Source organism: Salmo salar, chromosome 12 (assembly GCF_965601325.2).
Source record: "Salmo salar chromosome 12, fSalSal1, whole genome shotgun sequence".
Lineage (NCBI taxonomy): Eukaryota > Metazoa > Chordata > Actinopteri > Salmoniformes > Salmonidae > Salmo > Salmo salar.
The window spans coordinates 57196248-57224094 of NC_138302.1; the positions used below are offsets into that span (position 1 = coordinate 57196248).

At 44.8% G+C, this 27847-nt stretch overlaps 1 protein-coding gene across 6 annotated transcripts in view; it reads right to left on the minus strand.

Annotated features, from left to right (window-relative positions):
- plekha6 (pleckstrin homology domain containing, family A member 6) overlaps positions 1–27847 on the minus strand; it is a 166921-nt gene that overhangs the window by 121302 nt on the left and 17772 nt on the right. For 2 of the 6 annotated variants that reach the window (XM_082959145.1, XM_082959139.1), the window contains exons 1-2: positions 11696–11999; positions 6656–6768 (exon numbers count right to left, since the gene is read on the minus strand). The gene's annotated coding sequence lies outside the window, so the exon portion shown is untranslated. Of the gene's footprint in view, positions 1–6655; positions 6769–7104; positions 7497–9917; positions 9935–11695; positions 12000–27847 lie in introns of those variants that run through there. The other 4 variants (XM_082959146.1, XM_082959140.1, XM_082959143.1 and 1 more) reach the window with 3 other exon arrangements.

Genomic DNA, 27847 nt, shown 5'->3' on the forward strand with positions numbered 1-27847 from the left:
GTAAAGACAACCAGCAGTGCTCTTATATAGCCTAGCTGATGTTTTTAGTACTGTAATTGAAATGAAGTCCTCCCACAGTCTGCAGCTCTTTGGTTTAGTTCTTTCCCACATCATAACCACTTAACCGTAGCCACTTCCACCTACCCACTCTTAACCTCCTAAAGCCTTTTTCATTTTCATGTGACCAAACAAATAAACAATAATGACCCACATGTGGCCAGCAGGGACCACTAGTGGGTCCTGAATTCAGTTCGGGAAGCCCTGTTTTAAAAGGTTCTATGGGAGAGGTGTGGGAAGGCTAGATCTGACATGGGGGTGCATCCCAAATGGTAACAGACTCCGTCCTTTCTACCATCTACCTACCTTCCTCAGTATCCTCTGCTAAAGCCACTCTAAATTTCTCTCTGAAACTATTTTCCACCTTTTCCTCCCTCCTTAATCCTCCACCCCCTCCCTCTCCCTCCTCCCTCTCTGTCGACGACTTTGTCCACCGCTTTAAAAAAAAGGTTGACGACATCCGCTACTCATTCACTCAGCCTATTGGTTCCACTGGTCTCACTCACACAGAACTACCCTACGCCTTGACCTCTTTCTCCCCTCTCTCTCCAGATTACATCCTGTGACTAGTGAGGTCTGGCAGCCTGACAACCTGCCTGCTCGACCCCGTCCCCTACTCCCTTCTCCAGACCATCTCTGGAGACCTTCTCCTATTCATCACTTCCCTCAACTCATCCCCGACCACTGGCTGCGTCCCCTCTGACTTCAAAAAGGCCCAAATTGCTCTCCTCCTCAAGAAACTAACACGCGACTCAACTGATGGCAAAAACTATAGACCTGTATCCTTTCTTACTTTTCTTTCTAAAACACTGTATCTGCAGAATCTGATCAACTTTCTCGTTATCTCTCTAAGAACGATCTTCTTGACCCAAACCAGTCAGGCTTCAAGACGGGTCACTCAACCGAGTCTGCTCTTCTCTGTGTCACGGAGGCTCTCCGCACTTCCAAAGCTGACTCTCTCCTCTGTTCTCATCCTCCTAGATCTATCCGCTGCCTTTGACACCGTGAACCATCAGATCCTCCTCTCCAACTTCTCAGGGCAGGGCATCTCAGTCTCTGAACACTCTTGGATTGCATTCTACCTGGCAGGCCGCTCCTACCAGGTGACGTGGAGAGGATCTGTGTCTGCACCACATACTCTGACTACTGGTGTCCCCCAGGGCTCGGTTCGAGGCCCTCTCCTCTTCTCTCTATACACCAAGTCACTCAGCTCAATCATATCCATGGTCTCACCTATCATTGCTATGCAGATGACAGTCAACTACTTTTCTCCTCCCCCCCTTCTGACACCCAGGTGGCGACATGCATCCCTGCATGCCTGGCAGATATCTCAACTTGGCTGTCAGCCCACCACCTCAAGCTCTACCTCGACAAGACGGAACTCAAAGACCTCTCCATCACGGTTGACAACTCCACAGTGTCGCCCTCCCAGAGTGCAAAGAACCTTGGCATGAAACTGGACAACACACTGTCATTCTCTCTTGCAGTATCATGCTCTACAACATCCGTAGAGTACGACCCTACCACACACAGGAAGTGGTGCAGGTTCTAATCCAGGCACTTGTCCTCTACCGTCTGGACTACTGCAACTTGCTGTTGGCTGGGCTCCTCGCTTGTACCATCAAACCCCTGCAACTTATCCAGAATGCTGCAGCCCACCTGCTTTTTAACCTTCCCAAGTTCTGTCATGTCACGCCGCTCCCCCGCACACTCCACTGGCTTCCAGACGAAGTGCGCATCCACTACAAGACCATGGTGCTTACATACGGACAGCAAGAGCACTCCGTTCTGCCAACTCAGGTGTCTTAGCCCTCCCACCCCTACGGGAGGGCAGCTCCTGCTCAGCCCAGTCCAAGCTCTTTTCTGTCCTGGCACCCCAATGGTGTAACCAGCTTCCCCCTAAAGCTAGGACAGCAGAGTCCCTGCCCATCTTCCGAAAACATCTGAAACCCTACCTCTTCAAACCATATCTTAAATAATCCTCCTCGTCACATCAAACCCCGCACCCCAAAGAAAATGATAAATACAGTACCAGTCAAAAGTTTGGACACACCTACTCATTCAAGGGTTTTTCTTAATTTTTACTATTTTCTACAATGTATAATAGTAGTGAAGACATCAAAACTATGAAATAACACATATGGAATCACGTAGTCACCAAAAAAGTGTTAAACAAATCAAAATATATTTTATATTTGAGATTCTTCACTCTTTGCATTCTCTCAATCAGCTTCAATTGGAATACTTTTCAAACAGTCTTGAATGAGTTCCCACATATGCTGAGCACTTGTTGGCTGCTTTTCTTTCACTTTGCGGTCCAACTCATCCCAAACCATCTCAACTGGGTTGAGGTCGGGTTATTGTGGAGGTCAGGTCATCTGATGCAGCACTCCATCACTCTCCTTCTTGGTCAAATAGCCCTTACACAGCCTGGAGGTGTGTTGGGTCATTGTCCTGTTGAAAAACAAATGATAGTCCCACTAAGCGCAAACCAGATGGGATAGCATATCGCTGCAGAATGCTTTGGTAGCCATGCTGGTTAAGTGTGACTTGAATTATAAATAAATCACTGACAGTGTCACCTGCAAAGCATGCCCACACCATTACACCTCCTCCATGCTTCACGGTGGGAACCACACATGCAGAGATCATCCGTTCACCTACTCTGCATCTCACAAAGACATGACGGTTGGAACGAAAAATCTCAAATTTGGACTCATCAGACCAAAGGACAGATTTCCACCAGTCTCATTTCCATTGCTCGTGTTTCTTGGCTAAAGCAAGTATCTTATTATTATTTTTGTCCTTTAGTAGTGGTTTCTTTGAGGCAATTTGACCATGAAGGCATGATTCACGCTGTCTCCTCTGAACAGTTGATGATGAGATGTGTCTGTTACTTGAACTCTGTGAAGCATTTATTTGGACTGCAATTTCTGAGGCTGGTAACTGTAATGAACTTATCCTCTGCTGTAGAGGTAGCTCTGGGTCTTCCTTTCCTGTGATGGTCTTTATGAGAGCCAGATTCATCATAGTGCTTGATGGTCTTTGCGACTACACTTCAAAGTTCTTGAAATTTTACAGATTGACTGACCTTCATGTTTAAAGTAATGATGGACTGTCGTTTCTCTTCGCTTATTTGAGCTGTTCTTGCCATAATATGGACTTGGTCTTTTACCAAATAGGGCTATCTTCTGTATACCACACTACCTTATCACAACACAATTTGGCTCAAATGCATTAAGAAGAAAAGAAATTCCACAAATTCACTTTTAACAAGGCACACCTGTTAATTGAAACACATTCCAGATGAATACCTCATGAAGCTGGTTGAGAGAATGCCAAGAGTGTGCAAAGCTGTCATCAAGGCAAAGGGTGACTACTTTGAAGAATCTCAAATATAAAATACTTTACTTTCTTTCTATGTACTTTCTATGAATGTGATATGTGTTTGTCCCACCTAGCTATCTTAAGATGAATGTAAGTCGTTCTGGATAAGAGCGTCTGCTAAATGACTAAATGTAAATGTAAAACGTACCCTATTTGCTACTTTTTACCAGGGCCCATTTTCTCTACCTCACTGCTTTCTTTGGTTAGACCACTCAATCACTATGGGCTGAACCACCAGGGCTTTGGATGAAAACATGGGCAGCACATGATGCCAAGAGCTCTTTTTATGGTGATAAACCAGCCAGGACACCCGTGATACAAGTCAGTATTCGACGTCCATCCATGTCTGAGGATGTCGGGAGATGACGTGGAAACCGGCCACTAGGGACAACAGTGTTACCTTCAAGTAGGTTTCGTTTTTGCGTTGTGGACGGGGACTTTGGACAGGCGTCAGCATCTACCTTTGATTCCAAAGGTTGCAAATTGTAATCCAGCGATAGAAAGTTGTTTTTGAGATTTATTTTAAGTTGTGGCAAACATTTACCATTCCCTTAACCATTTGGAGTTAATGATTAACCTTCAAATTCTGAGTTAATGCCTAAACTTAACCTTAAATGCTTCGAAATTTGACTTTTGCAACAACTTTGAGAAGCATGGATGAACGTCTAATTCTGATGTGAGACTGTGAGAGCTAGTTGGATAAACACAGCAATAAGTAAAGTGGTACTATCTAAAGAAAGACAGGTTCTGTCCCCAGTGGGGGGTTGTTGCCTGTTCCCCTCTCCAAATAATCTGGAAATCTGCCTGAGCAGCAGAAGATTCTTCCGAAAATCAAGGTATAAATTGGTCTTTCAGGAGCTGGCTGTGGAACAGGAAATGGTACCCTCATGGCGGGCATTCCCTCACACACACACACGAGCATAGACACATACACACAAAGCCTAAACATGGAGCTCTGCCAGCCTGTGCCAGACCTCCACCAAATCACGTCTCACTCTATAGTGCTAGAAAGGATGGAAGTATGGCACTTTCTACCTACGAATGGGATTTGAAACATCATCATCAGTCCATACGAACCAGCCCCTAACCCAATCATAAAGGAAAACAAAAAGCTCAGGATATTGTGTAACAGTTCAGACAACATTTCCACTTTCATAAGTTTAAATATAGCCATAAAACAATATCCAGTTTGGACCAGTAAAACAACCACTGCAATTACAGTACACTCGAGCTATGACACTGATAACGCTCCCAACAGGCCAGTGCCAGACCAGTGATCTGCTGCCTGTGGTTAGTTTGTGTTCCTCTGTTCTCTGCGTGGTGGTTAAGGCTATGTAGTATAATTAGACAGTGGCACTGCCAGGGCTGATCTGAGGCCTGTCATTAGTGACACCCCACCTGCTTTAATCCCCCCCACTCTCTCTCTCTCTTTCTCTCTCTCTCTCTCTCTCTTGCTCACACTGCTAAGGATAATGGTGGCTCATGGCTAGCTGCCCAAACCTAATAAGCACCTTGGCATTTCCTCTAAGCCTATATATACCTGAGCAATTAGCATGCTAAACCTAACGCCAAGATAGAGGCAGAGGAAGTCCTTGAGGGAGGGAGGAGGAGAGAAAAAGCGAGAGAGCGATACATTAACGTTTTCTGAGAACAGCCAAGCACATGTTTGCCCAATATAATGATGATTGCTGACAGGGAGGCTGAGGGCCTTTATTGGTGCATGTGGTAATTACAAATTAGCAACCAAATGCTAATTTGAGGGGATAGCATTTGGATGTGCAATTAGCCGCCTCGCTAGCATCCAAACGAAAGGGGACAGCATGTGGGCTGTGGGTTAGCCACGGACGCTAATAAAAATGAACATCATCATCGAGGAGGACTCGAGCGACGGAGTTGTTGTGCTACTGCTACAGTGCTAGCCAGATTGGAATGAACATAAGCGCGCACACACACACACACACACACACACACACACACACACACACACACACACACACACACACACACACACACACACACACACACACACAGACCTTCTAAACCAAAACCACATGCTGAACTCAAGGCTTGATTGCAGTAAGAAAGCTAGGCTAAAAACAGCCTAGCAAGCAACCCAGCCACCTGGTAATGTGAGAGGAGAGAGCGGACCGTGGCTGTTTAAAGCCTGATGGTTATAGGTCCCCGAGTCAGGGTGAACACCGCAGTAAAATCTGTGTCCCAAATGGCTTCCTATTCCCTGCATAGTGGCATACTTTTGACCAGAGCCCGTAGTGCCATTTGGGACGCAAGCTGCAGCAGACAAATGAGAGGGAAACCTGGTACTATACTCCACACCTGCACACTGGCTGGGCCCTATTCAATAGTAATTACTAACCAAGCCTCCAGCATAGGACTAAAATCATACGCACACAGTGCGTTGGCTAACAATCTATTAGTGGATATTGATATGGGGGTATATGCTTTCTGCAACCAAAGTTCTTTCTGTTTGTTTCAGTGAATGAATGCAATATTATGTATACAATATTTGATCTTGCAGGAAATGAGCAATGAGGTTCTTGAATTCTCCAGGAAACTGGTGAAAAGTTTTTTTTACCTAAAACGATGTATTCTTGTATGTGCTGTGTATTGTTATGTATGTGCGTAGTATGTCCACTATGTATGTCCTATGAAGCATAATGTATCCTCTATTTAGTCAATGAATGTTTAGGAAGGGTTGTTGATCCCCTGGCAGACAGACCTGCCTCCATACATCAATAAGATGACTAGCACCTACCTCACTGTCTAGACAACTGACATCTGCAATCACACCTACTGTTACACCCCCAACTCACATTCATATACACACACATACACATCAACCCCCACTTACACTCACACACATGCAACACACATGCATAACATCTGAATGTGTACACATACGCATTCACTCATACACATAACTTCACTATTCACACCCTACCGGCATGGTTTAATTCCTCCCTTCACATCAGCAGCACTCTGACTAAACATGGTACACAGAACACATTTCACGCACACAGAAAACACAGAATACAGATCAGAGAGCACAACTACATCAGCCAACAGGGAAACAACGGAACAGAGAATCCCAGAGAGAGAGAGAGCGAAAGCGAAATCAGAAACCTTCTCTTTTCTTCCTGCCCTTCTATCCGTCTGAGAGGAAAAGAGAATGTATATGTGGAGCTCTACATACCTTGCAGAGTTTCTTTCTTTCTTCTCTGTCTGTATCCCTCCTTCTCTTTGTGTTCTCCTCAGTGAGTCTGAAGTCTTCCTCTTAGTAATCTCCTACAGCGTGGAGAGGCTTGGCTGCAAGTGGGCGGAGGAGAGAGAGAAAGAGAGATAGAGGGAGGGAAGGAGGGAGGGAGGGAAGGAGGGAGAGAGAGAGTCAGTCAGTCGGCACGAAAGCGGGAGAATGGAAAGCTGCAGGGCAGAGGAGAAACATGAAACCACCAGTGGTCCTGAAACAATCATCTCTCCCTCCCTCTCTTTTCCCGTTCCCTCCCTTTTACCCCTCCCTCCCGCTCGCTCACTCTCTCCCCTCTCCTGCTTTCCCCCGCGTTCTACACTTCCTTTTCCCCCTTTCTCTTCCCTCCAACTCTTTATCCGATAATTTATTGTAACTCATGTTTGCCTCTCCCTTACCATCCTCTCTGCCCTTCTTCTCTCCCTCTCTTCTCTCTTCTTCTCTTCTTCTCTCTTCTTCTCTCCCTCTCTTCTCTCTCTTCTTTTCTCCCTCTTCTCTTTCTTCTCTCCCGCTCTTCTCTCTCTTCTTCTCTCCCCCTCTTCTCTCACTTCTTCTCTCCTCCTCTTCTCTCTCTTCTTCTCTCCCCCTCTTCTCTCACTTCTTCTCTCCTCCTCTTCTCTCTCTTCTTCTCTCCCCCTCTTCTCTCACTTCTTCTCTCCTCCTCTCCTCTCCCTTCTTCTCTCCTCTCATTCTCCTTTCCTATCCTTCACATCCCCATCTTTCCTACCTGTCTCTCTTTATTCTTGTCTTTTCCTTTCATCTTCATTACGCCTACCGATCACCTTTCCCTCACCCTCTCCCCCCTCCTTCTCTCCATCTGGCTCTTTCCCTGTCTTTCCCTCGTTTGAAAGCGAACCCCTCCCTTGGTCTGAGGGCGTGGAAAGAGAAAAGGTTATTCTTCCCACAGTTTGACCAAGAACAATTTATAGACTTTAATAGAGCTCTGCACCCTCCCTGGAGCCTGTCAAAATATCACCACCACTGTAGGTTGCTGGTGATTTAAAACCAAATTCCATATTTCACGACCAGAGAGAGAGAGAGTGTGTGTGTGTGTGTGTGTGTGTGTGTGTGTGTGTGTGTGTGTGTGTGTGTGTGTGTGTGTGTGTGTGTGTGTGTGTGTGTGTTGTAGTCAGGACTGTAAAACTTGAGGTGTTAAGGTGAGTCAGTGTTAGTTAGAGGAGGCTGGTTCCAGACACAGGTGTGCTGAGGGGAAAGAGAGAGAGAGAGAGAGAGTGTGAGTGAGTGAGTGAGTGAGTGAGTGAGTGAGTGAGTGAGTGAGTGAGTGAGTGAGTGAGTGAGTGAGTGAGTGAGTGAGTGAGTGAGTGAGTGAGTGAGTGAGTGAGTGAGTGACTGAGTGAGTGAGTGAGTGAGTGAGTGAGTGAGTGAGTGAGTGAGTGAGTGAGTGAGTGAGTGAGTGAGAAAATGAGAGAGAGAGAGAGAGAGAGAGAGAGAGAGAGGACAGGAGAGTTGAGGTGAGGTGAGGTGAGGTGAGGTGAGGCAAGCATAACCTTGAGGGGTTATCACTGAGTGAGGTGTGATTAGCATGGTTACCTATAGCTGACACATTCCCATACAGGCAGGCTCACACACCCACACACAGAAAAAGGTACAGTATGAACTTTAACACAAAGTCACACACACATACACACGTGTCTTGTTATGCAATACAAACTCAATCAAGGCTTGTTGGTGTAGAGAGAGAGAGAGAGAGAGAGAGAGAGAGAGAGAGAGAGAGAGAGAGAGGAGAGAGAGAGAGAGAGAGAGAGAGAGAGAGAGAGAGAGAGAGAGAGAGAGAGAGAGAGAGAGAGAGAGAGAGAGAGATAGAGATAGAGATAGAGATAGCTTGAGTTGTGTTTGTGTTGGACTGGGCTGCTCTTCTGAAGTGATGAGAATTGTTTTCAATAAAATCCAATCTTCATCCAGTTTCACTCGCAGGGAGATGGGACAGTTTCCCAAGATGTGTTTTGTTAGCAGGACACACACATAGACACACACGCACACACACCACGCATGTCATAAAATGGCATAAAAGAGAACAATGTGTCATGTATAACAGTCATTAAAGATGGAACAGAACATGTTCTCACATCACAGTTGTTTTTCACTACATGAAAGCTCTACTGTTGTAGGCCTACTATTTCTATAGTAAATCATCATGTTCTGGGGGTTGTGTGTGTGTGTGTTCTCAGAAATAGCCTCCGTGTGTATCTACTCTCTCTAATCACTGACGGCCAAAAGTCAAACTGACGACCACACAATCTGCTACGTAACAAATATATTTCACACGGCTATGTAGTCACACGCGTGCGGTGAGGCACGACAAACTTCTCTCTGTTGCCGCACAGGCTTATGTTCCCACGTTCCTGTTAACTCTGAGAAACACGCCAAGCTGATAGACGCAACACAACTACGTCACCCACATTGCACGCCTATGCAACATCGTAACCACACAGAGAGAAACGGTGTGACTGTGATCCGCCCCCTTTTCCCTAGCCTGCAGGCCAGTGACCCCGAGAGGCTTACAGTTCAGGGGTTAAGTGATGACAGACCCTTTAATGAAAACACACTGCAGCCGAAAAACAGGACCTAGTGCCCTCACATCACATGCACGTGTGCACGTAAACCGCACATACACACACACACACACGTGTGCGCGTGTCTCACATGCACTCGCACACTTTGTCCATCACACAGAAAAGACACTTTCTGTTGAAATAATTCAGAGGCAGAGAGTTCACGTGTAAATGAAATATCTGAGCTGTCTATAAATGTTTGTCAGTGTAGTAGACATGAGAGTGTTTCATTACTAGATGATGATGTTGTTGAGCAGCTTGGAGCTCCAGCTCGAATACTGTCAATACACAGCTGGAGGCTCTGGTAAGAACACTGTCTCACACCAGTGGTTTCGTACGCACACGCATTCACGCAGGCACGCACAAACGCACATACACGCAAACTGCACATGCAGCAGCCCTGAAGTTAACAAACTCAACATGTTCTTTGATCTGGTTGAACAGGTCTATTGATCCACACTCCCTCTCTCTCTCTCTCTCTCTCTCTCTCTCTCTTCCTTACCCCTCTCTCCCTTCTCTCTCTCTCCTCTGTCTGTCAAAGGTGTGTCAGCAGAATTGCTGCCTCTGTCTTCCCTTCCCCTCCTCTCCTCTCCCCTCCCCTCCCCTCCCCTCCTCCCCTCTTCCTCTGCCTGTCCTACCTGACTGTGGTAGACTCTAGTGAGACTATAAAGGCTCCATTCTTCGCAGGTTGAAGTTTATTGGGATGAGTCTTGTCCTGGAGGCAGCACTGAGCGATTTCCGCTAGATGGGCCAGCTGCAAAGTCAAAAATCAAAAAACTTATGAAAACAAAAATGTGCTTTTTGGTCTTAATTTAAGTTTAGGATTAGGGTTAGCAGTGTGGTTAAGATTAGGGTTAAGAGCTGCCTCCAGAACAAGATTTATGACGGAAAATGCTAACCTGCTAACCTCAGGCTGTGGTTAGACCATAATCACTGCCATCGGGTGTGTCTCAATATTTTATGGTTGTTTACTCCCACTGTGTCCTCTCCTGGTCTGATAGAACTGAACAGGTTACAGCTGGAATCTTTAGTGGTGAAACCGCCGCGTCCGTTTGCAATATTACAACAACAAAGAAGTTACTGCAAACAGCGAACACTGTCTTCTTTCCCTCCGACAACATTGCACGCTCGATAGAACAGCAGGATATGTGCTGCATTTTCTTTCTTTTTTTTTTACCACGTTGCACTACGCTCCTCACCTATGCTCCTTCAACAAAGCAAAAACAATGGCCGCCGGGCAGACAGTGGCGCTGTTTCCCGTAAGGTGGATTCCATCGTGAAATAACAAATCTCAAGATAGCCCCGTGCTTTTACCTATTTAAACATTTCAAATCAACTTACTTGGTGTGTGTATGCGTGCGTGTGCGCGTGCGTGTGTGCGTCAGTATACAGACAAACACACACACATGTTTACATACACACACTCCCATTTCACACATGTGCCACATATTTACACAGTATTATATCATTAACCACACTGTACAGAGGATGGTGTGTTCTGGCCTTGGGCAGAGCTAGGAGCAGTACATCACTTTGAACATGGGGAAGGTTTTCAAAACACACACACACACACACACACACACACACACACACACACACACACACACTGCTGTTTCAGGCGGTGACATACACACAACAAAACACACACTGTCCCTGTCATCAGCAACAGCAAACACGCTGTGTCTGTTATTCAGCACCATGACAGAGCTTAGGCCTCTATCCCCCAGCTATGGAGGAGACTAGGTAGTCTATTCAAACACAAATAAAGTTGTCCTCCAAAGAGAGAGACTCAAAAAATGTGTAAAAATCACCAAACTTTTTTTCGTGCTAAAAGCTTCTACGCTTTTCTCACCTCTGACTCGATGGTTTGGGGTGGAGAGAGGGCTGCGTGGGACAGTTAGCAGAGCTTAAGGAGACACAACACAATTATAGACTCACACCCTAGTTTTAGGATTAGAAGAAACGCTGAGAGACACGTAGGGTTCTGGGAAGGGAAAGAGTGAAAGAGGACCAATAACAAATTATCTTTATCTTCTTTTATTCATATTTGTTTGATTGTCTGTTTTCAAAGCACTCTTGTTCTCTGTCTTTACGGATGGGTAGATGTGGGCACTGAACAGCAGAAGGATTGCATGACTGGGTGTGAGAGTTATTAGTGTGGTTTAATCCTGATACCTCATGACAAAGACCTGTGCACTATTTTGAGTAGAGCCCTGTAGGTCCTGGTCAAATGTAGTGTACTATATAGAAAATAGGGTGCCATTTGGAATGCAAACAAGGGCAAAGAGAGCTATAAGCCTAGCTAGCAGGCTTCTGATAGGGCGCAGCATATTTCACAACCATACCACCGCACCCTTCCCACAAGACAAGTGATGGCAGAGCCCCAACAACAATCCAAACCTGTGTTTTTACATACCCGTCCATCACTGCAGCTCAAGCACCTTCATTGGAGAGGATGTAAATTGATGTAGAGAGTGTGATAACCTGAGCTAACCCTAGAGTATACTGGGTAGATCAGTCTCAGGTGGTCTGAGACAGTGACTGACCCCAGAGGGAGAGCAGGACGATCCTTTGCTGAGGATTACTACTGCTGCACTACTGCTGTACTACTGCTGTACTACTACTGTACTACTGCTGTACTGTAATAGAGCCACCCCTCTGAGCCGGATTAATCTCTGGGTTTCTTCCTAGGTTACTTTTTTCTGGGGAGTTAGTCCTGGCAGCGGTGCTTTAGCTTCTGCTTGGCTTGCTCTTTGGACTTTACGCCGGGTAACCGTAAAGCACTTTGTGACAACTGCTGATGTAAAAAGGGTCCAGACTCAGATGGAAACTTTTATGATCTCCTGGTTCAAAGTCTAATGCAGGCTATTCTGAAAACATACTTAAGGAAAGGGCTTTTTACACAATACTTTGACGTGTGTGTGTTTGCCAAAAGTGCCACAGAGGGATGTGTATAAATGTACATATTAATGAGCAGGGTGTAGTTACCAAGCAACAGACGCCACCCTGGAGAGACCACACCCGCTGATAGGCATTGTGTTGACACTGCCCTCCCTGGTGTGTGTGTGTGTGTGTGTGTGTGTGTGTGTGTGTGTGTGTGTGTGTGTGTGTGTGTGTGTGTGTGTGTGTGTGTGTGTGTGTGTGTGTGTGTGTGACTGTGCTTGCGTGCGTGCGTGCGTGTGTCCATGTTTATGTCCATATGGGGGTCCAGCTGTCAGGGACAGACGTGTGATGTGCAGGCGTGTGTGTGATTGGGTTATTTTCACTTGCTCCTCTGGGAGTCTCACGAGCCAATCACACAACGCTGACAGCTGAAACCACTCCACACATCTATCTCACCATCTTTCCATCTCACCATCCCTACATCTTTCCATCCCTCCATCTCACCATCCCTACATCTTTCCATCCCTCCATCTCAACATCTTTCCTTCCCTCCATCTCTCCATCTCACCACCTCTCCATCCCCAAAGCTCTCCATCTTAGCAGAGAAACCAGCTCTATGAGACCAGGGGCATTACTAAGTGAGGCAAGCCCATGTCTGATGTGTATTTCTGGATTGACATTAACATAGGGGGACAGATACGGCCTCAAACACTGGGAAGGAAAGGCTAAACTGCCTCCCTGCCATTCTGCCTTTCCCACAACACTGAGGCAGGATGGACTGGATACAACTGGATTAAACAGGAGGCTTAAAGAGAGTGAGGGAAAGAGAGAGATGGAGAGAGAGGGACAAGGGAGAGTGAAAGAGAGAAGGGAAAGAAAGAGCGGGCCTGAGAGGAGATGGGAGAGGAAGAGAGATGAACACATGGAAAGGGGAAGAGAACGGAATAGGGAAAGAAATAGAGATGTGGATGGAGAGAGAGAGGGAGGAAAAACATAAGAGAAAGAAGAGAGTGAGACAGATAGTGGGGGAGGTGAAAGAGAGTATCTAGCACGGCAGGAGAGAGGGTGAGACAGGACAGGGCGGTCCTCTGGCGGTTATTTCGTGCTGACCCTAGCGACGCAGCAGAGAAAGCTCTTCTGGGAAGATGTTTGGCAGCACCGTCATGTCCTGAGAGACACACTGCTAACAGTTCCCATCCTATTAATAGTGCTGTTGCCCTCTCCCTCTATCACTCGCTCTTTCCTTCTCTCTCCCTCTCTCACGTTCCTCTCTCTTTCTCTCTGGCTCTCTCTCTATCCATCTCCCTTTCTCTGTCTCTCTCTTGCTCTCTCCTCCTCCGTCTATCTTTCTCTGTATGCCTCTCTCCCAATGTATTACTCTTTTTATCCCTCTGTTCCCTACTCAGTATCTATGAAACCCTCTCCCTTTTCCCTCTATTCTCTAGTCCTCTTTTCTCTCTCCATCTCTTAGCCTCACTGGGTGCTGTAGGGTAATGAGAGATGCCATGACAACCCCGCAATCCCCTCAAGAAACTACACTTCCCAATCCTCACCCCCCTCCAGAACTACACAGCACTGCAGGATATTTTCTCGAGACTCCAAAACGCACACACACAGCCACAGGGCCACCATTCTTCAGTCATGACTTTCAACTTTAATTCTGTCGCCTCATTAGAGTTAAAGGGTTAGCATTTGCAGGCTTGATTAGCATCCAGTCAGAAGGATCCCTGCCTCCCAGTCAGCCAGACCCTTAGTCCTCCGTCATGGCAGCTCCTCTGAAGCGATTACTGCACTAGGCACGCAATCACAGTATGCCAGCAAGGGAGAGAGAAGGAGAGAGAGAGATTGGGAGAGAAAGATGGATTAAGGGCATGGTTCCACTCATAGATATAAAACCAGGAATATGGTTCTACTCACCCCCCCCCCCCCCCCCCCCTATACCCAGTGTATGCTACTGTCACATAAGGACTAAGTCCCTCAAAGGCTGCTGACTGACTGGCCCCAAACTTTACACACATGTTATTACATAGACATTACACAGTCTTACTTTCTGCCTAGTAACAAGAAGAGGAGAGGACAGTATAGAGTGAAAAGGAAGATAGAAGGGACTGAGCAGGTGTGGAAGTAGAGCAGAGGATTCAGGCAGGATGAGAGGGGGATGATTAAATGTTATTGCCAAGTCGGCGGTGCTGTTTTTCTCTCCCTTCGATCGCCATCTCTCCCTTTCTTTCTCTCCTCCGCCAGCCATGATCTGCCCAACGATGCCTCTCTACCAGATGAAGTCAATGCATTTTAATGCACGCTTTGACAGTCACAAAACCGCGACCGGTGTGAGGGCCGCCACCGACCAAGAGGACTAGGTGATCTCTTCTTTCCAAGACCGACCATGAGTAAGGTCTTTAATCAGGTCAACCCTCGCACGGCACCCCCAACGGTATTCCAGGGCGCATTCTCAGAGCATGCGCAGAACAGCTGGGAGGCATGTTCATAGTCATTTTCAACCTCTCCTTGTCCCAGTCTGTAATTCCCACATGATTTTAAGATGACCACCATCATTCCTGTTCCCAGTAACTCTAAGGCTTCATGCCACATTATAAACTGGGGGGGTTCGAGTCCTGAATGTTGATTGGCTGACGGCCGTGGTAAATCAGACCGTATAGCACAGGTATGACAAAACATTTATTTTTACTTCTCTAATTACATCGGTTAACCAGTTTATAATAGCAATAAGGCACCTTGGGGGTTTTTGGTACATGGCCGATATAACTTCGCGTTGTGTCTTGCCTAAGAACAGCCCTTTGCCATGATATATTGGACGTATATCACACCCCCTCGGGCCTTATTGATTAAATGACTACCGCCCTGTAGCACTCACATCTGTAATCATGAAGTGCTTTGAGAGGCTGGTTACAGCACACATCAACTCCATCATCCCAGACACCTTAGACCTACTTCACTTTGCATACGGCCCCAACAGATCCATAGATGACGCAATCTCAATTACACTCCACACTGCCCTCACCCACCTAGATAAGAGGAATACCTATGTGAGAATGCTGTTCATTGACTGCAGCTCAGCGTTCAACACCATAGTCCCCTCCAAGCTCGTCACCAAGCTTAGGACCCTAGGACTGACAGTGCTGAGCGATTAGTGCTTTTTTGAAGACTAGATTTTTGATTTTGGTTTCTATTATCTGTTATTTGTTTTAACATTAAATGCGCTATGCATAATGTGGGTTGAATGCTGTAACAACACAGAAGAAAACAATTATTAAAAGTCCCATGATGGTAGTGACTGCCCAAGTACTGCTTATCACTTACTAACCATCAGTTATTCACATAACTTGACTTTAATAAAATATTTCAGTTGCTGTGTATATTACATTTGCTTTACTATTTAATAAGTCATCATCTCATCTCTATAGAGCTGCTTCTTATGCTGTCTGACAAAATGACTATTTTAGTGGTTCTTCAATGTAAATAAGACATACTTTTATGACTGCTGAATACCAATACCTCGCGAAGCAACTGCTCTCTATGAATCCCCTCTTGATCGCTCATTATTTTTTCTCTAATGTAGCAGTCATAAAATAAACACAGACTGGACAAGTAGCCGCCCAATGGATTATGGTCATTGTAGTTAATGATCATGTTTTCTGCACTAAACTATGTAGAACATTGGACTGTTGGAAACTACAACATCGCACAGTTCGGGCATGATCTGATTTGTTGGTAGGACTTTACCTGACACCCAGTATCATAACACGTTATGACATGGTCGCTGGGTGTCAAGTAAAGTGTTATCGATTTATCTCTAGAGAAATGCAGCGCAATATGAGCATTGAGCTCACAGAAGAAATGAAATGGAATGCAAATAATTTAACGACGTCGGTCAATTAGCTGTTTAAAAAACAAAAAATAACCAACATTTCGGTTAATCGCTCAGCACTAAGGACTGAACACCTCCCTCTGCAACTGGATCCTGGACTTCCTAATGGGTCGACCCCAGGTGGTGATGGTATGTAACATCACCTCTGCCACGCTGACCCTCAACACGTGGGGACCCACAGGGGTGTGTGCTTAGTCCCATCCTGTACTCCCTGTTCCCCCACGTCTGCGTGGCCATGCATGACTCCAACACCATCATCAAGTTTGCTGAAGATGCAACGGTGGTAGGCCTGATCACCTGCGATGATGAGGATGTCAGTGGCCTGGCAGTGTGGTGCCGGAACAACCTCTCCCTCAACATCAGGAAGACCAAGGAGCTGATTGTGGACTCCATTTCTGCTCCTTGGCAGAAATGGAGCAGGTCAAGAGCTCCAAGTTCCTCGGTTTTCAAATCACTAAGGACTTAAAATGGTCCACACATGCGCACACAGTTATGAAGCCGACGCGACAGGAGGTTGAAAAGGTTTGCCATGGGCCTTCAAATCCTCAAAAAGTGCTACAGATATACCAGTGAGAGCGTCTTGATTGGCTGCATCACTGCTGGGTATGGCAATAGCACTGTCCTCGATTGCATGGCGCCACAGAGGGTGGTGCGAACAGCCCAGTACATCACTAGGGCCGAGCTCCCTGCCATCCAGGACTTCTATATCAGGCGGTGTGAAAGGAAGGCCCGGAAAATCATTAAAGACTCCAGCTACCCAAGCCATAGACTGTTCTCTCTGCTTCCGCATGGCAAGCGGTACCGGTGCATCAAGTCTGACACAACAGGCTCCTGAACAGATTCTATCTCCAAACCATAATACTGCTAAATAGCCAACTATATAGTTAACAAAATGGCTGAGTTTACCATTGTATTTTATTTTTGCACTGTCTATGCACACTCACAGGGCCCTACTCTCTTTCCCCTCAGCACACCTGTGTCTGGAACCAGCTTCCTCTAACTAACACTGACTCACCTTAACACCTCAAGTTTTACAGTCCTGACTACAACACACACACACACACACACACACACACACACAAACACACACTCCATCATTTGCTCACACACACAAAATATGCACATACCTACGCTGCTACTACTCTGTTAATCATACACTATATCCTGATGACCAGGCACCTTAGCCCTATACATATCTACCTCTATCAATCCAGTGTCCCTGCACAGTGTAAATACAGTACTGGAACTGACCCTGTTTATAGTTTACTTACTTTGTCGTATTCTTTTTATTTCTTATTCTTATTTTTGATGTGTTTTTGTTCTACCTTATGTCATTTTCAGTATTACATTGTTATTGAATACTGCATTGTTGGGTTTAGACGTTGCAAGAAAGGCATTTCACTGTACTTGTGCATGCGATATTAAAACTTGAAACTACTGATCAAGTGTCAGTAGGCTGGGTATCACTGCTTCACTCTCTAAGCAAGCAGGTGTGTGTGTGTGTGTGTGTGTGTGTGTGTGTGTGTGTGTGTGTGTGTGTGTGTTTGTGTAGAAGGAAGGGAAGGGAAGGGAACTGAAGGGAAGGGAAGGGAAGGGAACTGAAGGGAAGGGAAGGGAAGGGAAGGGAAGGGAAGGGAAGGGAAGGGAAGGGAAGGGAAGGGAAGGGAAGGGAAGGAAGGGAAGGGAAGGGAAGGGAAGGGAAGGGAAGGGTGGGATTAGTTCCTAGCTGACACTGTTGAACAAACAAACATATTTCAGTTTAACCTGTCTGGGCTAGGGGGCAGTAGTTGCACAGCCGGATAAAAAACGTACCCGATTTAAACTGGTTACTACTCTTGCCCAGAAACTAGAATATGCATATAATTAGAAGATTTCGATAGAAAACACTCTAAAGTTTCTAAAATTGTTTGAATGGTGTCTGTGAGTATAACAGAACTCATATGGCAGGCCAAAACCTGAGAAGATTCCATACAGGAAGTGCCCTGTCTGACAATTTGTTGTCCTTCTGTTTCATCTCTATCGAAAATACAGCATCTGTGCTGTAACGTGACATTTTCTAAGGCTTCCATTGGCTCTCTAAAGCCGCCAGAAAGTGGAATGGGGTGTCTGCTGTCTCTGGGCAAAGAACAGCAGCTGAAATTGTAAGTGGTCAGCCTGGGGACAGTAAGACTGAGATGCGCGTTCACGAGACTACTCCATTTTTTTCTTTCAGCCTTTGAATGAATACAACGTTGCCCGGTTGGAATATTATTGCTATTTTACGAGAAAAATAGCATAAACATTTATTTTAAACAGAGTTTCACATGCTTCTAAGTACAGTAATGGAATATTTTGAATTTTTTTGTCACGAAATGCGCTCGCACGTTACTCTTCGGATAGTGACCTGAACGCACGAACAAAACGGAGGTATTTGGATAGAACTATGTATTACTTGGAACCAAAATAACATTTGTTGTTGAAGTAGAAGTCCTGGGAGTGCATTCTGACGAAGAACAGCAAAGGTAATCCAATTTTTCTAATAGTAATTCTGAGTTTAGTGAGCCCCTAACTTGGTGGGTGTCAAAATAGCTAGCCGTGATGGCCGAGCTATGTACTCAGAATATTGCAAAATGTCCTTTCGCCGAAAAGCTATTTTAAAATCTGACACCGCGATTGCATAAAGGAGTTCTGTATCTATAATTCTTTAAATAATTGTTATGTATTTTGTGAACGTTTATCATGAGTAATTTAGTAAATTCACCGGAAGTTTTCGGTGGGTACGCTAGTTCTGAACATCACATGCTAATGTAAAAAGCTGTTTTTTGATATAAATATGAACTTGATTGAACAAAACATGCATGTATTGTATAACATAATGTCCTAGGAGTGTCATCTGATGAAGATCATCAAAGGTTAGTGCTGCATTTAGCTGTGGTTTTGGTTTTTGTGACATATATGCTTGCTTTGAAAATGGCTGTGTGATTATTTTTGGCAGGGTACTCTCCTGACATAATCTAATGTTTTGCTTTCGCTGTAAAGCCTTTTTGAAATCAGACAATGTGGTTAGATTAACGAGAGTCTTGTCTTTAAAATGGTGTAAAATAGTCATATGTTTGGGAAATGAAGTTATAGCATTTTTGAGGTATTTGTATTTCGCGCCACGCGATTCCACTGGCTGTTGACTAGGGTGGGACGCAAAGGTCCCACCTAGCCCAGGGAGGTTAAAATGAAAGACTGAATGATGTATCTCAAACTAAAGATAGCGATTAGATTTCCCTCACGGCAGATGTCTCACATGAAACAGTGTCATGATGAGAAGGCAATTGGATACCCTGCACCTACACTACACCCAATGGACCACCATGCCTAAACTCTCACACAGCGGAGCAGAGAAATCAACATGCTGGGTACAGATACAGTGAAATACCGCACCACAACACAGCCAAACAAGACCCCTGATGAGTGGAGACGCAGGATCAAGGAGGGGGAGACCTGGTTCACATAATGTGGAGCGCAGGGAATGAAAACAGACGCAAGGGTAGCATCAGATTTCACAACCCACTGCATTCAAACAGTGTGTGTGTGTGTGTGTGTGTGTGTGTGTGTGTGTGTGTGTGTGTGTGTGTGTGTGTGTGTGTGTGTGTGTGTGTGTGTGTGTGTGTGTGTGTGTGTTGAATTCCTTTGCATGCCAATTAAACCCTTTATAAGGCCTGAGGCTAAACAACGAATACATAACTCCGAGACTCTACTTAATAACAAACCCACTGATCACGGCTCATCCTCCTAAACTGTGTTCTAACAGGAAGACTCAGGATTGGTCACGTTAACCCATCATCATCGCTATCAGCTGAAGTAATTAAGTTACACAATCCAGACGGCATTGGGTAGCAGACAATCACAATCAGCACTGAAAGATGGGACAGTTAGGTTAAAAAAATATCTGATCTGATTTCAATTAACTGTTTAGTGACAGGGGGCAGTTTTCGGAAATTCGGATGAATGACGTGCCCAAATTAAACTGCCTACTACTCGGGCTCAGAACGTAGGATATGCATATTATTAGTAGATTTGGATAGAAAACACTCTGTCGTTTCTAAAACTGTTTGAATGATGTCTGTGAGTATAACAGAACTCATATGGCAGGCAAAAACCTGAGAAAAAATCCAACCAGGAAGTGGTTTATAGTTTTTCTTGACTGGGCCTATTCAGTATACAGTGACTTAGGGTTCATTTTGCACTTCCTAAGGCTTCCACTAGATGTCAACAGTCTTTAGAAAGTTGTTTGAGGCTTCTATGGTGAACAGAGAGCGAACAAAGGAAGTTGGAAGTTGTTGACTCAGGAGTGGACCCTGGTTCCCACGGACACTGAGCCTGTGTGATGTAGGATGTGAAATATGAAACCACTTGAAGCTGGTTGAACCCTATATCACTGTCACTGACAAAGCATATGCCTGCAATCATAGCCGAGGGAAGAAACACAAATTGGAAACCCAAATTGGTCTACACGGACAAGTTCTGGCTTGGTTTAGATCTTATCTGTCGGAAAGATATCAGTTTGTCTCTGTGGATGGTTTGTCTTCTGACAAATCAACTGTAAATTTCGGTGTTCCTCGAGGTTCCGTTTTAGGACCACTATTGTTTTCACTATATATTTTACCTCTTGGGGATGTCATTCGGAAACATAATGTTAATTTTCACTGCTATGCAGACGATTCACAGCTGTACATTTTGATGAACCATGGTGAAGCCCCAAAATTGCCCTCCCTGGAAGCCTGTATTTCAGACATAAGGAAGTGGATGGCGGCAAAGTTTTTACTTTTAAACTTAGACAAAACAGAGATGCTAGTTCTAGGTCCAAAGACACAAAGAGATCTTCTGTTGGATCTGACAATTAATCTTGATGGTTGTACAGTTATCTCAAATGAAACTGTGAAGGACCTCGGTGTTACTCTGGACCCTGATCTCTCTTTTGACGAACATATCAAGAATATTTCAAGGACAGCTTTTTTCCATCTTCATAACATAAAAAATCATAAAAATCAGAGACGTTCTGTCCAACAATTATGCTGAAAAATGTATCCATGCTTTTGTCACTTCTACAGTAGATTAGACTACTGCAATGCTCTACTCTATAATTTCTAAGCAAACAGCTGGAGGCAGGGCTTTCTCCTATACAGCTCCATTTTTATGGAATAGTCTGCCTATCCATGTGAGAGACGCAGACTTGGTCTCGACCTTTAAGTCTTTATTGAAGACTCATCTCTTCAGTAGGTCCTATGATTGAGTGTAGTCTGGCCCAGGGGTGTGAAGGTGAACAGAAAGGCACTGGAGCGACGAACCGCCCTTACTGTCTCTGCCTGTCCGGTTCCCCTCTCTCCACTGGGATTCTCTGCCTCTAACCCTATTACAGGGGCTGGGTCACTGGCTTACTGCAGTACACTGACATGATCTTCCTGTCTGGGTTGGCGCCCCCCTCGGGTTCGTGCCGTGGGGGAGATCTTCATGGGCTATACTTGGCCTTGTCTCAGTGTCTCCAGACCCCTCCTGTCTCAGCCTCCAGTATTTGCTGCAATAGGTAATGTGTCAGTGGGCTAGGGTTAGTCTGTTATATCTGAAGTATTTCTCCTGTCTTATCCAGTGTCCTGTGTGAATTTAAGTATGCTCCCTCTAATACTCTCTCTTTTTTATTTTTCTCTTTCTCTTTATCCTTCTCTCTCTCTTTCTCTCTTTCTCTCTCTCTTTCTCTTCTCTCAGAGGACCTGAGCCCTAGGACCATGCCTCGGGACTACCTGGCCTGATGACTCCTTGCTGTCCCCAGTCCACCTGGTAATGCTGCTGCTCCAGTTTCAACTGTTCTGCCTGTGGCTATGGAACCCTGACCTTATCCCGGACCTGCTGTTTTGGTCTCTCTCTCTACCGCACCTGCTGTCTCTAACTCTGAATGATCAGCTATGAAAAGCCAACTCACATTTACTCCTGAGGTGCTGACCTGTTGCACCCTCTACAACCACTGTGATTATTATTATCTGTCCCTGCTGGTCATCTATGAACGTTTGAACATCTTGGCCATGTTCTGTTATAATCTCCACCCGGCACAGCCAGAAGAGGACTGGCCACCCCTCAGAGCCTTGCCTTTCTAGGGAGTTTTTCCTAGCCACCGTGCTTCTATATCTGCATTGCTTGCTGTTTGGGGTTTTAGGCTGGGTTTCTGTACAGCACTTTGTAACATCGGCTGATGTAAAAAGGACTTTATAAATACATTTGATTGATTGAGGGTGCTGTGGCACCCCCTGAAAAATCGGAATAAAATAATAATCCAGAACATCAAGGACAGAACTACATACATTTAAAACGTCACACATAGCCTACATACCTGTATCAGGCGTTCGGCTGTGAGATGTTGCTTTATCTGGTTTTTGAAACCAAGTTTGCTGTTCACGTGAGCAATATGAGATGGAAGGGAGTCTGAGTTGGAAGGGAGTTCCATGCAATCTGAGATGGGAGTTCCATGCAATCATGGCCAATTACTTGGATGCCTTCTAAGCCCAATTCAAGGCTGAGTAGTTGCAATGCCTTTCCAATCCATCATATAATAGACACGCTTTCTTATTTACTTACCCCAGATTTCACATGAAAGGAATACAGAGATGTGAATGCTACATTTCTGGCCTAACCGGTAAGAGAAGAGGAGCATGGGAGAACCGAGCCAAGAGGATCTTATAGAGGAGATGGAGCGAAAGAGTGTCCCCTCGGCCCTCAGCTCTCTACTCTCTGCTGCAGGCGCGTGTCTATTTCCTCATTCAGGCTCTCCAGTAGCCTACATTCCCCCTCTCCATTCTGCATCCGTGTCAGCCATTGTGTGTCAGTCATGGCGGAGTAGCAGGGAGAATGGAGAGAATAGATAAGTGAATGAATGGGTGGACATCAGAGAAAGGAGAAGATGGAGAGAGATCTGTTATGCAAGTGTTAGCCGTGTGGCATATGGGTGGAGAGGGGGATGGAACAGAGCGAGAGACTGAGACAAACGGGACAGGCAATGTGGTGTGTGTGTGTGTGTGTGTGTGTGTGTGTGTGTGTGGGGAGAGAGGGCAGGTGCCTCAGTAAGATTGCTATCTAACTGGGCTGTAATCTGAACCATCACTCTCTCACACACACATGGAATCACACACTGTACGCTCACAGACACACACTATACACTAGATATCACTATTGTCACGGCCCCTCCTCTGCAGTGCAGGGGCGGTTCCTCCTGCAGGCAGAGGAGGGTCGTTAGTGATTGGAGCTGGCGTGATTGGAGCCACCTGGGCTCAGGGTATTTAAAACTGCTTCACTAACCACTCTTCTCTCTCTCTCCCAGCTCCTCCAGGTATGATCCTGTTTTGTTTGTTCCCTTGTAGGTTTACTTAGTTTCCACTCAGTCATGTTCACACACACAGATTCATGCATCCATGCACTTTACATACACCCTACCTTATGACATTTCCACACCTCATTACTTTTTCTTTGTTTAAAGTTAATCGTTTTTTGGTTTACAATAAAGAACCTTTTGATTGGCCTATACCTGTTGTTCATGTCCCCTCATTTTTGCCACAGGCTATGAGCCGGCCTGTGACACTATACAGTATACCACACACAAACACTCAGAGACTGAGCGATGGAGACTTAGGAGTAAAGAGGGAGGAGAACGATGGAATGGAGATATTGAGAGGTAGTAGACAGAGGGAGAACAAAGACACATGCTGTACTGCAGACTCGCTAATTCAGCCCGTCTCTCATCTCATAACACACACGCATACACACACACACAAACATTGACTAACACACACACACATGTACGCGCGCACACGCCTTGTCAGTTCAATCTATGGCAGACACATCTGGATTTAGTGAGGGGAACACCATAAAACAGCCAACTCGTCTCCTGTTGTCTGGTATCTCAGTGGTTCCATCTCAACTTATCTCACCACTCTCTCTTAGCTAACGCTCTCGTTTCCAACTTTCTCACTCTCCATCTCCTCCATCTTTACTTCAGATGAGTTATAAAGCAGATAGGCTGATGTGAGTGCAACATCCATCTTTGACAGGCTCTCCGAGAATCATTGGAAGCTCTACAGTATTTGTTGAAATCTCTGACCGATTCAGCAGAACTAACTCCCTCCTCCCATCATGCCTCTCCCCCATCCTCTCCCCCCTCTCTTCTCATACCTTTAGGAGTGATCTGTCCTGTCCTGTCCTGTCATGTTTCAGACAGGAAGCGAAGTGTCCCTGTTCAATAAAGATGGATCTCTTCCTGGCTTCAGGTGTAATGAATCAGTTGCAACCAGTCCAGACTAGCGATAGTACCCACATTGCTAACAAAAGCTATTAGCGTTAGCTTCTAGCATTAGTGGCCGTTTGCATTAGCGTTAAATGTACCTGTCTGTTAGCAGTACAATGTTAGCATTTGGCTTTGACTTCTGTGAGGCATAAGCCATAGCATGTCCCAACTTGAAGACACTCAGAGCTCGCACCTGCATGCTTCAGGGATGAAGCGTGAGTGGGTGTCGCCACACCGGTTCATCCCGCCCTTAATATTAGTTATTAGTGCAATGTGTATCTGTGTTTACCACAGAGGTAGACAACCACACCTTAGCTAACACTTCTAGCCATACCTTAGTTGCCACACCTTCTCTCCAGGCCCGATGGATACCTTCCATTCCTCTCAAAACCCACATCTACTGATCTCCACTGTTTCTACATGCCTATATTAAATCAATATCTGCTTTCAACTTTCCACTGACTGCGTGTGTGTGTGTGTGTGTGTGTGTGTGTGTGTGTGTGTGTGTGTGTGTGTGTGTGTGTGTGTGTGTGTGTGTGTGTGTGTGTAGCTGTCACACCGCTTGTTATGCAAGGGCCTTCGTCTACATGTCCCAGCTCTGTCCCTGAAAAACATGTTTTCAAGGAGAAAAGAAAGCGAGGAAGAGAAAAGGAGTGCAGGAAGAGAAGAGAAGAGAATATATAATATCCTGGTGTGTGCGGCTGACTCATAGAGGATGTGCGAGTTCATACATCATGTCCCCGGCACTAACAACTGAACACGGGGCGGCCATCCTGACACATTCATGACACAATGTTGGGCATCTAAAGAAGGAAGTAATTGCACACACACAAACAGTGCTTTCAACATACAATGTTTTCAACGTACATAATTGACACGTTGACATGCATGATTACATTGTGCTTGTTCATTTATGCAGTAATTATTATTCAACATGTCCTCAACTGGGATTTGAACTCACAATCTCTTGGTTCACAGCATACCGATATTCCTGTTTCGCCACTATGTCTAAAATAATAATTTTGAGTTGAATATAAGAACATGAGCAAACACGTCATTTTAAGTTGTCTGAAGTTTTCTCAACTTGGAGCTAAGTTTGGGAGAACTAAACATTTTACATTCTGGTGAGGAAATTGAAATTGACAAAAAACAAAACAAAAAAGATCACAGATGACAACTGGTTTGATGCAGATTGAAAAATTATAAGGAAAAAACTTATAAGGAAAAAACAGAGTCCCAGATAATGGTGAATTACGCCTTCATTACTGTGAGACTTTAAAACTCTATAAACGTACACTCAGAACCAAAAAAGCACAGTACAACAGCAAGCAGCTGACACTAATTGAGGAGTCCATAAACACAAACAACTTCTGGCAAAATTGAAAAAAAAATGTTTTTATCGAAACAAGAGGAATTAGCAATACAAAATGGTAACATATGGACAACCCATTTTAAAACACTCTACAACACCGTTCAAATTGACACAAACGCAGAACAACGCCAAATTCATGAGAAGTTGAATGGATTAGAAAAAGCTATAAAGGCAAATCAAAATCCATTGGACTCCCCAATTACTGACCAGGAGCTCTATAAGAAACTTCAGGCTCTCAAATTTAAAAAAGCATGCGGACCTGATGGCATCCTAAATGAGATGCTCAAACTTACTAGTTCAAAATTTAAATTGGCTATATTAAAACTGTTTAATTTGATCCTGAGTGTAGGTTATTTCCCTGACATCTGGAATCAAGGACTTATAACCCCAATCTTTAAGAACGGAGACAAATGTGACCCTAACAATTACAGAGGCATTTGTGTGAACAGTAACCTGGGGAAGGTTTTCTGTAATATTATAAATGTAAGAGTTCTAAACTTCCTTAATAAGCACAATGTTTTGAGTAAAAGCGAAATTGGATTTATACCAAAACATCGCACAACTGATCATATTTACACCCTTGTCATGTTTGTCGAAAGGAGAAGCGGACCAAAGTGCAGCGTGTGTGTCGTTCCACATTTTATTTATACTGTGAAACTATGCACTTAAATAAACTGAATGACAAAAAACAACAAACCGTGACGCAGAGGTGAAACATACACAACTCAAAATGAATCTCCCACAAACCCAGGTGGGACAAACACCAACTTAAATATGACCTCCAATTAGAGACAACGATGACCAGCTGCCTCTAATTGGAGATCATCCCAAACACAGCCCAACATAGAAATACAAAACTAGAACATAACAACATAGAAAAACTAAACTAGAAAACCCCCCTGTCACGCCCTGACCTACTCTACCATAGAAAATAACAACTTACTATGGTCAGGAAGTGACAACCCTACACACCCTGATAGATAAACATGTCCACCAAAATAATACCAAAATATACGCTTGCTTTATCGACTTACAAAAAGCATTTGATTCTATTTGGCATACAGGACTGTTCTACAAAGTTATTGAAAGTGGTGTAGGGGGTAAAACATATGACATAATTAAATCAATGTATACTGGCAATACGTGCAGCATTAAAATTGGCCAGAAAAGAACAGAATTCTTTAACCAGTGGTGGGGCCTTCATCAGGGTTGCAATATGAGCCCTGCACACTTCAATATTTACATCAACGAATTGGCCACTATTCTAGAAAAATCCTCAGCCCCTGGTGTTAGTCTCCACAATTCAGAAGTTAAATGCCTACTCTTCGCAGATGACCTATGCCTGCTGTCACCCACAACACATGGCCTACAGCAGAGCCTGGACCTGCTAGAGCAGTACTGCAAGACCTGGGCCCTGGCAGTAAACCCTAAAAATACTAAAATAATGATTTTCCAGAGAAGATCCAGATCTCAGGCAATTAGACCAACGTTCTCAATTGGTACAAAATATATAGAGTACTGTACACACTACAATTACTTAGGTTTAAAAATAAGCTCAACTGGACACCTTAATGAGGCAGTGAATGAACTGAGAGAGAAAGGCCGCAGGGCATTCTACACCATTAAAAAGCAAATTCAAATTGAAATACCTATTCAAATTTGGCTAAAACGAATTGAATATGTCATTGAACCAATTGCACTTTAAGGCAGCGAGGTGTGGGGTCCACTTGCAAAACAAGATTTCATCAAATGGGACAAACACCCCATTGAAACCCTGCATGCAGAGCTCTGTAAGATTCTCCTACATGTCCAGAGGAAAACTACAAACAATGCATGCAGGGCAGAATTAGGTCAATATCCACTAATAATAAAAACTCAAAAAAGAGCAATTAAGTTTTGGAAACATCTAAAATACAGTGACCCCCTCTCATATGATTACCAAGCCCTGCAATGCCAAGAGCTGAGCTAAGAAAAGAGTCCCCTCATCCAGCTGGTCCTGGGGCTGAGTTCACAAACCTGTTCTACTAACACACTGAAGCCTCAGGACCAGAACATCCAATCAATCAGAATAAACCAAATTACAACACAGTCAAAACAAAACTACATTGCTTATTGGGGAACACAAGCA